Here is a 16,038-nt window from a genome sequence, read left to right on the forward strand (position 1 = left end):
ATTAAATAATATAGTCAACAACCCTGTATATAAATCAAATACTGGATCTGAGTGACAGAGCATATCGTCAAACACATGTATGGTTTATATATGAAACATATGGATTCAACTAATGAGTCTAACATTTATCATAAAGACTTGTCTATGAAGAATGTAAAAATAATGTCTCATGTTATTAGAGAATAATAGATATGTGAAGGATATATTCACTAATTATGAATCAGGCATATGTTTCAAATGTCCCGAGAGGATAGCTCAGCGGCAACGTGCTCGCCTTGGAAGACAACACGAAGCAATACAGGTTGGATCCCTGGGTCCGTGCTTAGAAACCTATGGGTATTTAAGCATGTTAGAAATACAACAACTAAGACAAAAAAAAAAAACAATTACGCAACTAAAAAAAACAAACAACCATTGTAACAGCACCTTGATGCCCACGGGCTATGTGACTCCTTTAAAAATGCTAAAAAATTAAACTGTATGCAAAGTATGGAATGAAACAATAATGCGTCCAACATGGAACATAATATGTCAATGAAGACACAATATAACATGGTACCAAAGAATACCAGGTAATTGAAGGGTGTATTGTCACATAAAGTGGGCACCCATTAAGATCCAATATGATAATCAATTTGATTAATTGATAACCTATAAAGTATCCTTATGACAAATGTCTAGACTCAGCATCACAACCTTTATATCCGACGTAACATATGCTTTCCTGTTTTATCACATAAATAGCCAGGATAAACAACACCATAGAAATATGCATGCAAATATATGCAACATTCGTATTAAAATATGAAGAAGCTTAAATGTACATACAAAGTATCATGTCTTAAACACACAACATTGCCAAATATTTAATCATGCAATGACATCACGTTACATTATGATTTCATAAGAAATATATAAATATGATAACATGTCTGCCGCAATTCACAAAGAGCCCTGTCGAGCCAGCGAGTGTACTATGCAATGTTTGAATATAATCAATCATAACATGAAATTATAATAAATTGATGGTGTTCTTTTTCTCTTCTTTTTCTCTCCACCAATTTCTTATTCTTCTCTTGTCATAAATGGTTTCTTTGACTGAAATGTACGATAAATGAATGCAAAAGAATCATGTTCTTAAAAAATGCATTACTGTATGAAAATGTTTCATGGATAATGATTAGCCTTGAACAATCTAGATTGGCGAAACACCAAGCACATGCAATTGTGTTGGCACAAAATATTGTATGGTACGTATTATGGAATAAAAACATTTGGAATGTATATTTCATAACTGTGTTTTGTTATGAAAATTACACAATAGGAATTTGATCAATAATTGAATTGTAACTTGATAGTATCTAGTGTCCAGCGGGAGAGATTTAATAGGAAATGCTTACTCCTTAGTTGATAATCTCATTATGGACCCCAAGTTGTCGACTTTTTACTAAAAGTAGGCAAAGATAAAGCCTGCCCAACATGTCAGGATTGCCTTCTGAATGGCATACGTACCATTTTCACGATTCTGGATGAGGACCAAGAGATGCATTGGTGATTCTCACACTGGGAAGATCCAGCAGATAGATATGTTTGACACCCTGCTCAATGCTTAACTGCCAGAGTGCTCCAAGTGGGGGTTGGATGCTGGGGCAGTGGCAATGGACGTATTTGTTCTGGAATGGGGACCATAGGTCCATCATGCTTTTCCACTGTTTATCATGATTCCTTAAACCCAACTACAAGTAGAGAGCTTAGGTACTCAAGTGGTAATAATATCTCCATTTTGGTCCAGCCATTTATGGTTTCTGATTGCTATGGAATTGTACACAGATGAGCCCATTCTCTCACTACACAGGATTTATTATGTGGGCACACATGAGGGTTGAGCAACTTTTTCTTCAGGGCGCACTACATCTACTGGCATGGACATTTTCGGAGATAGGTGATGATTCACAGGCATTCTATGCAAAGCTGCTTCCCCTGTGGAACATTCTGGATGCCTTGTATATAGAGATCAGATAGATCTGCTTGAACATCTTTTATGGTTAGTATAAGCAATGGGGTTGGGGCACTGTTCAAGGGGTTACAGTACAACGGGTAACATTTGTTGGCAGACATAGCGCAAAGGACTGCTTATCATGCATAAAATGCATGTAGCTCAGTAATTTCCACTTATGATTGGAAGGTTATCCCAATTGGTGAGCATCTGGTAGTATATAGAATGCTAGAGGGGTTTGGGTGTTGGCTACTTCAATGCCCAGATATCCCCACACTTGGGTTGCAATTCAGTGTAGTTCCTTTTCCAGGCTTGGCAATGAGTTGCTGTCCCTTAAATTACTCTTTGTACAGTTGGTCACCTCAATATTTTTGTTGGCCTTTTGAAGGGTCTCAGATGTGCAAGTTTTGCTTAACATGTAATGTTACCCCATCAGGTGTGTCCTTTCATAATATGGATTGTACTAAAGAAATTCAATTCCCTGCCTTTACAGTGAAATAGAATCTATGTGTCAATCCCGGTTTTAAACAATATGATGCTCTAAAAGTGTTCTTGAGGACTGCCAGGCATGATGTTTTTGTTTCCTCTCAAAAATTCCTGATTCATCCCTGACTCAGGCCATGTGGGTTAAGTGGGTTTGGACAGAGGTAGGCACAAACACCTATTTGTTTGGGGCTCATTCATCTGTAGAGGGACCATGGCTTCAGAAGCCTTGTGGCAGCAGCCAGGCATGATAATATTTTCAATCTGCTGATTGGTAAGAGACTGATTCCTTTTATTTACATGTTGTTGCATACCTATGGTGTAATTGTACATGCATTGTGCATATTGAAACTTCTGAGGCTTGATGGGAGTCTATGTTTTCCAGAGAAGACCACTTAATCGCTGGGAGAAATTAAAAAGACACCACCCATCTTTGTGGGTTCTTGAATTATCAAAAGGAAGGGACTAATGCCTAAACTGAAAAAATGCTGCATTGGTGCCCAAGATGTGGACTACCTGGGGCATACGATTGGTCACAATAGCATTAAGTGGCAGCACAACTTAGTACACACCATCTCAGAGGTACCTCCAGCAGCAGACAACGATCAGTTGAGATACATTCTTAGAATGGCACAGTATTACTCTAAATTCATAAGTAACTTTGATGGTAATGCCCTAGCCATAAGGGGCCTCTTCAAAAAAGAACACTCACTTCCAGTGGACTGAGGGTTGCCAAGAGGGATTTCAAAAAGCAAAGGTAGACATAAACAGTGACCATGTGCTTAAAATGTCAACATTTCACCCCGTGATTATGGTTGATTATGGTTAATGCAAGCAGCAATGGTCTAGGAGTTGTGCTACACAAAATATAATAGGGAAGAGAGCTAACTATCGAGTTCATACCTAGAGCACTCAAGGGACCAATGCTGAACTATTCCATAGTAGAGAGGGAAGCACCGGGCGCCTACTGGCCCCTAAACATTTCAAGACAATAATGGTGGGGGCTTACCAGTCACCGGTTCTTACAGGCAACATTCCACAACCCTAGAGCCAGTTTGCAGATAATCCCGGCATCTACAAATGGCCTGATCCTATCCAAACAAATGCTGTTTTCCTCAATTATCAGGGGGGTGGATGCTTCTTTGTGTTGCACATCACCTGTTTAAATTCCTCATCTGATATTTAATGAGTCAGATGGAAGGCAATGCATCATTGCTTTTCTGGTCACACACAACACCTGCCCAGTTTAGCAGCGAATGTGGGGTAGTTAATGCTGCCTTCTCTTATCTTTCCCAAGACATCTTACCAACTTGGGTTAAAGTTGTAAATGCAAGAGCACAAATCAGTGAACACCCCACATACTTCAGATAGACAGCCAACAGCCTATCTCCCCCCTTCTCTGTTTTTTAGTGTAAATAGCTGTTAATGGGTGTGCTGCACTTCCCTGGCTCCAGTAGATGGCCTGTGAGGAACAGCTCAGACTTTGTGACAGCCCCTCCCTACCGTTAAATAAAGCATGGCTGTTTTTGCCGTGGTCTCATCATTTAGCTGTGGCACAAGTAAATAAATCCCCCTCAGAGACTCTTAGCTACCCAGGGATCAGAGAGACTGCAAACTCGAGAATGGATCCTCATTAGAAAGTCTATCATGTACCCCGCCCCAACACTCCTGTTTGGCACTGCACACTGCTCTTCACATCCTGCATCCATCTCACCGCCCCCCCCCAGTCGTTTTATTGAAGGCAAGGTGCTGGGCTTGTTGGAGACAGCAGGGTAGACCACTGCTCTGGGATTCATCATTATCACTGCTCCTGGATCCCTTCCCTGCCCCACCGGATCTTCCAATTTCTCTTACTTGAATATCATCTCTCTTCTTTTTCTAAACCTCTGCCAGTTGCTTTTCTTATAATCTGTGGTCACCCTGGTCCCACCTCTAATTTTGCCCATGACCTTGACTCTCTTTTCAGCATCCTTTCTCCACTTCTGAGCTCACATTTTCCCTCTCCCCTCACCTCTGTCGTCTTTTCCAACTACTCCAAAATATTCTTTCTCCCCAACACCCAGATCATTCTCTCCTGCATCCTCTTTCATCTTCTGATTTTGCTATCTACTTCACTTCTAAAGTTTCCTCCCTCCACTCTTCTTTTACATCTAATATCCTTCTGCTTCTACTCTTCCTGCTCTCCCTCCCCACTTATTCTCTTCCTTCTCTCCACTCTCTGACCTCAAAACTGCTGCAGTCCCTTCTTACTATCACTCATCAAACTGCTTCCTCTCGCGATCCACTAACTTCCTCCCTTATCTCTCCAGGCTACCAATATCTCATTCCTTATCTCGCCAGTAAAAATATCTTTCTAACTCCTGCTTCTCATCCTCCTTCAAACATGCTAGGATCATACACATTGTGAAAAACCTTCTCTCAACCCTTTCCTCCAGTTAACTTTCACTGCATTTCCCTTCTAATATTTTGTTTATACTTCCTGAGGTCACTGTCTTTTTCACGGTTTCATCCTATCTAAACTTTCCCTTTCGACTGAGACAGCCCATCTTCATGTATCTAACGCTATCCTCCTATCCTCTCTACTCGCCATTCATAACCCTCTCTGTCCTCATACTCCTCTTTCTGCTGCTTTTGACACTGTGGATCATTCTGTTCTGTCCTCTCTTACTTCACTTGTGTTCTCTGATTCTGTTCTTAAATAGTTTCTCTCTAAATGCTCTTATTCAGGCTCTTTGTCAGGCTGTACTTCACACTCTTATCCACTTCTCTAGGGTATTCCACATGGCTCTGTACTTGCCCCTCTCCTTTTTCTCTGTACACTATTCTTCTCTCTGCACTCCTACCTTCTTATAATCTATCCTATAATTTATGTGTTGCCCTTAAGCAAATCTTCATTCACAGACTTGCATAATTCTACTGTCTTCAAATGTCTTTCCTCTATACAGCTATAGATGTCTTCTCCCTCTATACACCTGAATACCTCTAAGACAGAGATTCTCTTCTTCTACGCCACCACCTACATCCTCCCATTGCCCCTCCTTCCCTCGCGTTATCTCCTTCCACTTTTCACATCTCTACTAATGCTTGCAACCTTGCATGTTATTTTTAATGACCTCTCTTTCTTTTTACATCCATATATTAAGCACTGCCCAATCTTTCCGGTTCTATTTATTGAACATTTGCCATGCTCATCCATATTTATCCTTCAACACTACTAAGATCCTTATTATTTCTCTTGCCTTCTCTCATATGGACTATTGCTCTGCTCTTCTCTTTGGACTTCCCGATTCTAATCTTGTTCCCCTCTGTTCTATCTATAAAGCATCTATTTGTCTTTTTTTTTCCCTTCTCTGCACTCCTCCATTGTGTTTTCTCTGCAATCTATATATTTTCTACCTTTTGATGAATCTATCCTTTTTCACTTTCTTTCCATTTTCTTCAAATTCATCCATGGTCTCACTCCACTCTATATTTGATCTTAAATATATATCTACCGTCCCTTCTCCATCCACACATTCGTTTCCATGCACATTTTTCAAATCTGTCTTACAACTCATCTTCTTTCTTTTCTTTGAAATTACTTTTTCAGTACCCTCCTTCTTACTATTTGAATTGTTGCCACCATTGCTCATTTATTTTATTATACCATATGATATAAAATTGTTCAGTGTTTTAATGAAAGCTCTTAATAAATGAGAAGGGATTCTGACCCCGGACTCGACCATATCGCTGATGAATATGCCTATGAAATAGCTTGCCCTGCCCTCGATGGGCAAAGTTCGTAGCAGGCCACTGAGCATAGCACCTGAGCTTATTAGAGTAAGGTTTGAGGCATCTCTCAGCCTGCTAACCAACATACTAAGGAAGGCAAAATGGGAGACTGCAGTCCTTACATTTTAAGCTGTCCTTCTACTGGACCTTACATTTCTGCCTCCTATAATCCTTATTTATTTATTTATTTATTTATTTATTTATTTATCTATTTGTTTACTTATTTATTTATGTATTTAAATGTATTTATTTAAATTTATTTATTTATTTATTTTGCATTTGTAAGGCACTTATACATCAACTAAATTGTGTTTCAATGTGTCCACAGGGCAATGGGGAGGGAACATGCGAACGAAAGGCTAATATAATAGCAATGAAGAGAAAGAAAGAGGCCACCCTAATAGGCCTTGTGAGCATTCAGAACATGCAAGTGCAGAGAGAGAGAAGGGACGAGGGAGGGGGTAAGTGCTCAGAGTTCCACAGAGGGAAGTGCTGGGAGTAGTTGCAGGCAGCTGTTAAGTGGTATCAGGTAATATTATCCTCACCAATAATATTACCATATATATAAAATTGTGGGGTAAGGCCATAGGTGATATTATTAGTAGGGAAAATTTATGGGGTTATTGGGACAGAGGCTGGCGGGGGGTGTCCCCCGCTCCATTAAAACTATTATGGGGATTTCAGCAGTGTCCCCCGCAGGTTCCATGGCTTAATATCGCAGCAAAAATATAGCGATATTTTTGTATGACAATATTTTTGCGGGGATATTAACACATGGAACCTGTTAAGTGCCTGGCAGAGATCACTTGGTAAAAGTGGTCAACTGCCAATACAATAAGTGCAGGCCCATGAGACAGCACCTGCCAGTGGGTGCCCAAAGGCAAGTTCTGGGGGTGGGAGGAGGCTGAAGGTGATTGGGGGGAAGTCCAGGACCCAGAAGGACACATAACGGCCCTGGTCACCAATCTCGGTGACTGTGGGGGATGCAAGGAAGGGAGAGGGAAAAGGAGGAGGTGAAAATCAGATTATGGCAATGTCTGAATTTTCACACCATCTCTTTCCTTCATCTGCCAATGTGCAGGTACTTGTTTTGCTCCTTATGGCGTACACTGTTTCTTTCTGGGTTTATTTTACATAACGGGCAGCATTGTGTATTCTGTGCTTTCCAGCCACTTGTAAATGTAGCTGTCTTTAGAGTGCCAATTCTAAATTCCATAAACAATGTTCAAGCATAAGCAGGTGTTATGAGGTCCAAATAACTTTCAATACTCAGCTCGCTTTTTAAATACAGGTAATCTAGACCTAACTTTTGATGATACGTTGTTCATAGCTCGCCTGGTTTACAGCAAGCTTCACTTCTTTTGTGTGGCTTGTTATATGCTCAGGGTTATTCCAGATGGTACTTAAACCCAGAGATTCCAATTAATCTCTAACATCCCTCACCCAAGGAAGTGAACCCCACCTGGGGAGTTTAACATGGCTATAACAGCCTCCAGAAACATACTTAAATCTGGAGATGCCCACAGTCTAATCCAATAATAGATTGGTTTCCAAATCGATTGTGAGTTGATTGGTTCTAATCCGCACTGGAACCACGGTGGTGCACTCTGGAAGCTATTTGGCAAACGCAGTAACATTTTAAGGAATTGTTCTCTATAACCTCAGGTTGACTGCTCGGTGCATGACCCCATAACTCACGTCCATATGCAGCAGCAGGTATAGCTTGAACCTTGTAGATACACAAGGCCGGGGATACCGCCCTCTCGACATGCTTAGCAAAGAATGTCCTTTGGCTCTGCTGTTCCTGTCAAGGATAACCTTGGATTTATCTAGCTGTGATGACCATGACCCACCTTCAGTGAATCTCACCCATAAGTAGTCATAGTATGGCACTTGTTCCAGGGCTACACCCTCCAATTCAATGCAACATACACAGGGTTTGGCTTTAGGAGGTCTAAATACTATTTCCTTCGTTTTAATCTTATTCAGCATTAGGCCTAGTCTGGTACAATTGGTGACAAAGCATCTCAGACAACGCTTCATCCCCATTGGAGAAGTGGCCAGGAGAACGGCATCATCAGGAAAGAATAATGCTGAAATAATGTCATTGCCAAGTTTAGGGGGGTCAAGATTACCATCGATACACTCAATCAATAATGCCAGGACAACTTCATTGATAAAGAGGGAGAACAAGAGTGGAGCAAGAATGCAGCCTGGGCGTATGCCTTCGGCCACCCTAAATTCTTCGGTACATTCCCCTGCAGTTCCCCACCTTACCACAGTAGTATTTTCACACTACAATTGTCGAACAGCTGTAATCAGTTCAATTGGAATGCCACTCTTCATCAATACCTGCCACAGTTGCCTTTTAGGGACAGAGTCAAAAGCAGTCTGCAGGTCACAAATACAGCATAGACCTGCATCCTCTTTAGCACAGTATATTTTGAAAGAATAAGTGACAATCGGAAGGATTGGTCAATAGTCCCTATCCCAGATTGGAAACCAGCCTGTAGATGAGAAACCAGATACTTACGATTCACCCAAACCTGCAGTTGGCTAAGGATGACCTTTGAAAACAACTTGCTGTTTCCATCTAACAGTGAAATGGGCCTATAGTTGACAGGACTGCCTTTATCACCCTTTTTGTGGATAGGCACAATCTGTGCCCTCGGCCAAGAGTCTGGGACAAGATGAAGTTTAACAATTGGCAACAATACTGGCACCCAGCCGTTTAGCTCAGCTTTCATCACATCTATTGGGATCCCATCAGGGTCAGTCACTTTGTGGATTTTAGCACCTAGAATGGCACATTTAACTTCTGCCAAAGATATATTCATTGTTGGCCTAGTTGGCTAGTCGGCTCAAGGCCTTCCACCAAGTCACCTACAACAATCACATCCCCATTGTCCCCATCACGCTTATACAACCCAGAAAAATGCCTTGGCCAATCCTCTGGTGGGATGTGGCAGTGTAGCCTGTTGACATTGGTGTCCCCTTTCCCCGAGACCCAAAAACTTGTTTTTATAAATTGATATCAGTGTTTTCATATTTCCAACTCAGTGGGATCTGACCCATTATTACTACATCTTTGAATATAGTAAATAAGATACAGGCCACAATTGTGGGTTCTTTTTAAAGATAACATTTGGGAGCCCATCTGGCCTCGGCACTCTAGATGACTTCTGACCAATGATAACAAGTTCAATCTCCTTCTCTGTTAAAGTTAGCAGGCACATTTCCTGTATCTCCTCATAGTTAAGTATTTCATGGGGTGTATTATCAGTATGATGCATATTCCACATATACTCTTTCCAGCTATTGTTAGAGATAGGGTTTATATCAGTTTTCAGTTGGTTAATTTTACTATGTTTATAAAGGTGCACCAAAGGTTTTGCATATCTTTGCCTCTTAGGGCATTTCTCATAATTTGTCACCGCAGTGAGGCCTCTGATCCTCTATGAGTTTTGGTCCAGTTTTTGAAGCTCCTCTTTAATCATTAAATGTTACTAACTTTGAGCTGGTTATAAAGGTTTGATTTCTTAATTTGCTTGATTGTTAAGCGCAGAGATTTTTGCTTTGCAGAGATTACAGTCATATTCATTGTTTTTTTCTCCAACCGCCACAGAGTATTTCTTCTGTGTCTTACAAAGATGTTCATAAAGAAAAAGCATTACATAATGGAGGTTTCCTGCACTCATAGTGTCCCATTTCTCTTCCTTTAGATCGTATTTCCTTTGCAGGTGTGGTAGAAAAGTGCACTAGTCTCGCTACCAAATCATTATAAATCACCAAATCCTCCTCATCGACAGTATTTACATCAAAAATACATGAAATGTCATTCAACACTGTGTGATAAATTATGTGTTTTATACACTCCAACTTTAGGTGGTCCCATTTTAGTGCACGTCTACCATTTCCTGTTGGTACGAGGGGCACTGATTGCACGTGATTAATTTCCAATTTACCTGCTAATCTTATGGCCATCCGAAGAGGTTTGTGATCACTATCTCTTCGATCAACTGTAATAAACTCCTGAATCAACTCCCAATCGCAGAGTGACACTAACATATGATCAATCAGAGAGGAGCAATGATTCCAATTAATGTGCAACCTCCCATACGAGCACCTGTACACCTCCCGTTGAATGCTCTTAAGTTTAATGCATATAGGATCCAAGCTGTTTCCAGAGCATACTTATGGGCCTGTGAGGGGTGGCTTGGTTCTAGTGATGGAATATCACATTCATAATCAACCTTATCCCACATTCCCTCCAACTCTCTTGGGGGTTCAAATTGTAGATTGAAGTGGCCCCCTACTACAATATGCAATTTTTCTGGTGGTATACAATCCCATTGTGTTATCAGTTCTTGGAGTAGCACTAATGTCTCCAAAGGATTACTATCATTGGGCCTGTTGTACAAGTTGAAAAGCAAGGTGTGCCCCTCTTGGTTTTTAACTGTGACCATCTGCAGATCTGGCACACTTTGCTCACACAGATCAGCAGTCACTTAAAGCAGTCCACCACCCTCCAGCAATGGTTGACTAACAAAGGGCCTTTGGGAGCATGTGGGACCACAGTAGAATACACGTAGATGGATTGCAGTATCACAGTCTGACAACAGAGTTCGAGGTGCCATGTACAGCTACTTACGACCTATTCCTCGCTGCTGCAGACAAAAAGCGAAAGTGGCAAGCAACTCTCCGACCAGCCCAATACAACCGTCACTCTCCCAGCTCTCGCTCAAATCACTGCGAGAGCACAACTCCCGCGCCCTTGGACCCACGGACTTCGGCCCTGCGAGTAATGTAGCAGAGTTTTAAGCACAAGGGGACGTGGCTTCCTCCCAAATGGTATGGTGGCCCTCCTGGGCTGAGGGAGCTTTGGCAGCAGGAAAGACAACTCCTGCGCCCTTGGTCCTGAGGGCTTTGGCCCTGCGGGTAATGCAGCAGAGTTTTGAGCACAAAGGGGTGTGGCCTCCTCCCAAATGATATGGTGGCCGTCCTGGGCTGAGGGAGCTTCGGCAGCAGGAAAGACTGCTCCCATGCCCTTGGTGCCACAGGCTTCGGCCCTGCGGGTAATGCAGCAGAGTTTTAAGCACAAGGGGGCGTTGACTCCTTCCAAACACTACGGTGGCCCTCCTGGGCTGAGGGAGCTTTGGCAGCAGGAAAGGCAACTCCCACGCCCTCCAATTCGCTGGACACTGCGGCCACCGTCATCTTCCTGCACCATGCACCTTTCTCTTTCAATCTTAAAACATCTGAGTCCCCTGTTGACCCAAACCCCCCACCCACTGCCAGAACTCCTCCCTTTCCCTCGAACCCTGACTAATTTACCTGACTTACAGCATTGATTATCCTGCCTTCACATCACCCATGGCTACCACTGAAATGGACAAGGGACTACCAATAGTTCCCGTCAACCTTTTCTTGACGGCCATGGTTTTTTGTCGCTTTTTTCGACTGGTGAAATGACTCCCGGTCTGTTTGACACGTTACAAATAAAAATCTCTTGGCACCCAAAGGCTGTGGCAGGTAGTTACTAGATATAACCTAGATGGGCAAGCTTTACTGACTGGTAGCCCATGGCAAAGCTTTTGCTTTCCTCTGCCCTTCAGCTTGTGCCCTGGGCTATTGCCAGGTGGTGCTGTACTCTCACATTGGGTGCTATTGCTAAAGGAATGTTCTTAGGCCATTTGTATCAATCTTAAATACCTTTTGGGAAGTACCTTTGACTTATGTATGTTGTGTTTCACGTCTATATTGAAAAGCGTAGATCAAAGTAATTCCCTCTGCATGAGCTGGATTATTTCTGACACTCTAGTGCAGTGACAACAGACTGTGAGCGCAGCTTCATGAATATTTGACTGAAACGTCTAACTTCACTTTAGGTTTTCTAGCTGTGCCTGTAAATTGTCAAATAAAAGATAATCAACACCCACAGGTGTACAGTACTACAGTTTCACAATACTCTCTGTATGCATACTATAACACCTTTTAACCATGGTAATGTTTAGCAGGGTTTCTCCCGCATAGGAAATGCTACATGTGCATTTTAAACATTGAAAAGCTGCACATAGGTGCATCCAGTAAAGATCAGAACTCAGATTAGCCTCCCTCCCCTCTCAGTGAATTGCGACATTTGGCCAGCATTGCTCAAGTACTCCTCGCAGAGTTGCATTCCTGTTGTTGTTCTTTCAGAAGGACAAGTACGAGTTTGACTTTTCCCCCAGCTGAGCCCACTGAATACAATTGCGTTGCTAATTATAGAACCGAGCAATGTTTTGCCAGGGTTAACTGCTTGAACCAAAGGAATTCATTTTGCAAATACAGCAATGTCTTGCTTTTAAGCTGCATGAAACATTGTCAGAACATCTCAGCAGTTTCAGTGCAGAAGAATTGTGCGCATACCAGATAATCTTTGTTTCTATTAGGGATGCAGCAAATGTTGAGCAAGAGCTGATGCATATGCTTGCAGCAATGTGCCTTTTTGTCAAAAAGGTTGACACAGCTAGGATCTAAGCTTGTCCACTAATCATGTACTGGTATATATGATAATAATATTAGATGCTTCTATAGTGCTTTGCGGCGGATTCTTAAAATGTATAAGTGCTGTATTAATTGCTATTATTGTCCAGTCGAATAATACTCAATTTATGGACTACTGGGGGATGACGGCTTGTATACTTTGTGTCAATACTATGGTCTCAACGCATTTGTGTCCAGAGTATGGCAAATTCTCAGTAAAGGCTTAGAATGTGCATGTTCATTTGGCCAAGATAAGGAATTAGCTGGGCGATCCGGGCTCCAGTACACACCCAAGAGATCAAGCATATGGACAGATGCTGAGGGAGGTCAGGAGAGTGTGAGAGCGCAAGAGACTCTTTTATGTCCAGCTGGACTGAATTGTTGTCGTAGGTCGTCGCTGTATTCTGATGGCAGAGGTGTTGAGGCTTAATCTGGTGTAAGGGGGCAAACACGTAATGTGCCCAACAAGACCAAATTTGTGGTAGGTCATCGTTGCATTTTGATGTCTGCATGTGGTTAGCCCAGATGTCCACCAAAGTGTTGCATTTATAAGTACTTTGAGGCTCGGATGGAGCTTTGCTGTTGACGCCATCTTTCATCAGGTTGTCCGTGTGAGAGAGTCCTCTAGGCGCACATCTAGGGGCAACCCATTTCCTGCCCCCAAATACATCTAACTGCAACACATTTTATGCCCCCAATACGTCTAAATCCAACACATTTCCTGCCCTCAAATACGTCTAAGTGCAACGCATTTCCTGCCCCAAATACAGCTATGGGCAACACATGTCGTGTACCAAACACATCCAAGTCCAACACATTGTCTGTCCCCCAAATAAAATGTACGTGCAACCCACTGCCCGCCCCAAAATGCCTCAAGTATAACAAAACATATGCCTGCCAAACTACATCCATCAAGCTATCTAAGGAGTGCAGCAGGTATGTTCTGCTTTGAAGGTGGCACATTCTATACACAATGTTCTCATTTGAATGTGGTAATGAAGAAGTGGTAGGGTTTTAATTGAGCACAGTAATGGCTGTGCTCACTCGCCCCATACCACCTTACCTTAGTTGTTGCTGTGGGATACTATGGGAGGTGTCCATGTACGAACAGGTGCAAACAGGGAACTAGAGCTGCCCAGAAGAGGAGTTTCCCTTTGCTGGCTGCCCGGGCAGGCACTTTCCTCAGAGACGATAAACGCACTCTAGGACTAAGGGTGGGTATGTAACCTGTACACAACCCTATAATGTTCACAGAACTACATTACAGTTACTATCTACTGATAATTGCTTCATCAAATGGTCATTCACAAACGTAATGGCCCTCCAACCATACTAACTGTACCCTTGCAAGGATGGATGTCCCTAGATGCCAGTGATGAACCGCCTGTTTAGGGTTAGGGGACAGAGAAAGGCTTGCCCTATTGCTAGTGGCAACAAATGTATAAAACATAAAAGTAAAACACACTAAGGGACACTTCATGCTGTGCCTCAAAGTGATAAAGATCTGACTGGAAACCCAATTGCTTTAATAATCTGGCCTTTGAAAAAGATCAAATAGAAAGATCATATGTGCTATGTCTCTACACATATACAAGTATGGGGTATCACTAAACTAATGGGAGATCCCCAGAGGAAAATTCTCCAACCAGTTTCAGTGCTGTATGTTGGTAGAACCACTTTCTTCCGGGCCTTAGGTGCTGTAATGAGCACCAGGCAGACTGCTTGTGGGTAGGTAATTACTGCACCCAAAGGTGTGGCCCCAAGCAGTCTCAAACCCCAAAGGGGTGGTGGCCTCTCAAATACTGGATACTCTGTTTTTCCAGTTGACCCACTAGTCACTTTGACTGGCATGTCAGCAAGCATGAACTGGAGGCAACGCACAGCTCGAAATTCCGTGGGGTTGGAGACTGATTGGGACTACACCTTGGGGGAGCAGTCATTACCTACTCACAAGCAGTCTGGTGCAACTGTACTTCCTGGACAGGTGTGCGACACACGGACCAATTAGGGCAGGGAGGTAGGGAGAGAGGGAGCGAGGGAGAGAGGGAAGTAGAGGCAAGGCCAAACTACATAAGCAAAGATTCAACTAACAGAGTAAAAATGAAGCACCCGCACGCAAAGGGTGGGGCAAAGCAAAGCAAACACTAGGCAACAAAGACACAACTGGATGGGGCTGGTTAGCAGAGGCAAGGTCTGCGCACGAATGCCCCGGAGAGCACCTGAAAGACTCTAAAGCACACTGGTGACACTGTATTTCCTGGATACGTGTGCAAAACACAGACCAATTGGAGCAGGGAGGGACAGTGGTGTAGGCAAGACCAAACTACATTAATAAAAACAAATCGAACAGAGGAAATAAGGAGTGCTGCACTGAAGAGAAGTGGTTGGGCCATCCCTTCAAAACCTCTCTCATGCCATGCTATTCGGCATCCGGGATACATACTTGCAGGAATTGACAACCTCCAAAAGTGCACTAGGTGAATTTATGTTTTTTGTACGAGGGTCATTGTTGCCCTAGTACAAATTTAACTTTAACCAGTGTAAAGTTTATGTAATACCCGCCTTATACTTGCATATACAATGCATCTTTGGAGCAGAGCAAATGATTAAGTCTAGGGTAAAATCTTCCCTGCTGGAAAAATGCATTGAAAGATTATTTATATTTTTTGCACTGGGTCCATTTCTGCCCTAGTGCTAATTGTACTGGTGCACATGTTCTGTAATGCAGTCCCTGGTGTCAATGAGCTGTACTGTCTAACGAGACACATGTTAATGGTTGTATTAGCTTGCAGGCAACTTCTTTACGATATACCCTTTTCTTGCCATTTTTCAGATACACCTGGAAAACCCATGTGAAAGTTACAATGAAAATGGAAACAAAACTATTTTTGTTTGCATAATGAATGTATATTGTTGAAATGCTTATTTAAAATGGAATGAAAAGCTGCTGCTAGTCAACGTTCATGATTCATCCTATCACCATATTGTCATCTATCATTAGCTGCACTGTTCAGCTTTACAAATGAAAGTAATGGAAAGAAAACATGAATGGAAGCATAAACTCACTGCTTATTCTTAGATTTGCACCTTCGATCCTGTGAATTAGTCGTATTTATTTATTTCATTTGTATAGCACGCAAACAGTCCAGTGGCATCGAGGTGCTGTTACAGGTACATCGGGTTACAAGTACATGTGAATTGCGACTCATTTATGCCAATTGATTACATTAGGTTTATAATGCAATATATAAGGGTACGATGGA

The sequence above is a fragment of the Ambystoma mexicanum genome, chromosome 5q (assembly GCF_040938575.1).
Source record: "Ambystoma mexicanum isolate Mex_15411 chromosome 5q, UKY_AmexF1_1, whole genome shotgun sequence".
In the NCBI taxonomy this organism is placed as follows: Eukaryota; Metazoa; Chordata; class Amphibia; order Caudata; family Ambystomatidae; genus Ambystoma; species Ambystoma mexicanum.